This window comes from Protopterus annectens, chromosome 3.part0 (genome assembly GCF_019279795.1).
Source record: "Protopterus annectens isolate FY-2018-M chromosome 3.part0, PAN1.0, whole genome shotgun sequence".
Taxonomy (NCBI): Eukaryota; Metazoa; Chordata; order Ceratodontiformes; family Protopteridae; genus Protopterus; species Protopterus annectens.
In genome coordinates, this window is record NC_056731.1 from 555,622,312 (window position 1) to 555,622,984 (window position 673).

The 673-nt window shown below is 41.3% G+C and overlaps 1 non-coding gene across 1 annotated transcript; it reads right to left on the bottom strand.

Moving 5' to 3' along the window:
- Positions 1 to 313: 313 nt before the first annotated feature.
- LOC122797451 lies at positions 314 to 442 on the bottom strand. The gene has a single exon (XR_006364139.1). It is a non-coding gene; the product is annotated as a U4 spliceosomal RNA (small nuclear RNA).
- Between the last annotated feature and the right edge of the window lie 231 nt (positions 443 to 673).

Sequence of the window (673 nt, forward strand, 5' to 3'; positions counted from 1 at the left end):
ACGTTACTGGCATATGGGTAGATTCCTAAACTTTACCCAGCTATGGAGGAGGAAGGATAAGTTACGGTTCAGGAGCCCCAGGAGAATGGCCCTCAACAAAGCCTGCAATGTATCTAGAAAGGCGTCCAATTTTAATGCTTCATGGCGGAAATGACAGCAGACCAAGTTGCACCTCTAGACGAGTTCGAGCCCACTCCTTTCCAGAATATCACTAAAGAGGAAAAGGTCTTGGTGAAAAGAGCCTTCACCATACTTGGATATGCCTCAAAAAGGTGGGTGTAACAAAAACTACTACCAGAAGACAACTCAAATGCAAAGCATTGGTTAGAAAAACATTCACCTTTCTTTGCCCAAGCAAAGGAAATTGGGTAAAGTTTTCAATTAGCAATAATCACGCCTTAGCAGATCTTCACAGGCTATGATACTGCCACTGAGCAAACCCTTACACTCATCTAAAGGTCTTTTTATTACTTGGGTGTGCATCTTCAGTTTGTGTACTACCTTGACAGAACAAAGTAACATCTATAGATAATTTTCAGTTACCATACAGAAAATAAGGTAATAAAAAAAAAAAATACAAAAGGAGGGTGTGTGTCCATTTTCATAAAGGATGCCCACACGTCCAGGATAGTAGCACAGCACAAGGCCTCAGAGACCATACATGTGCAACTAG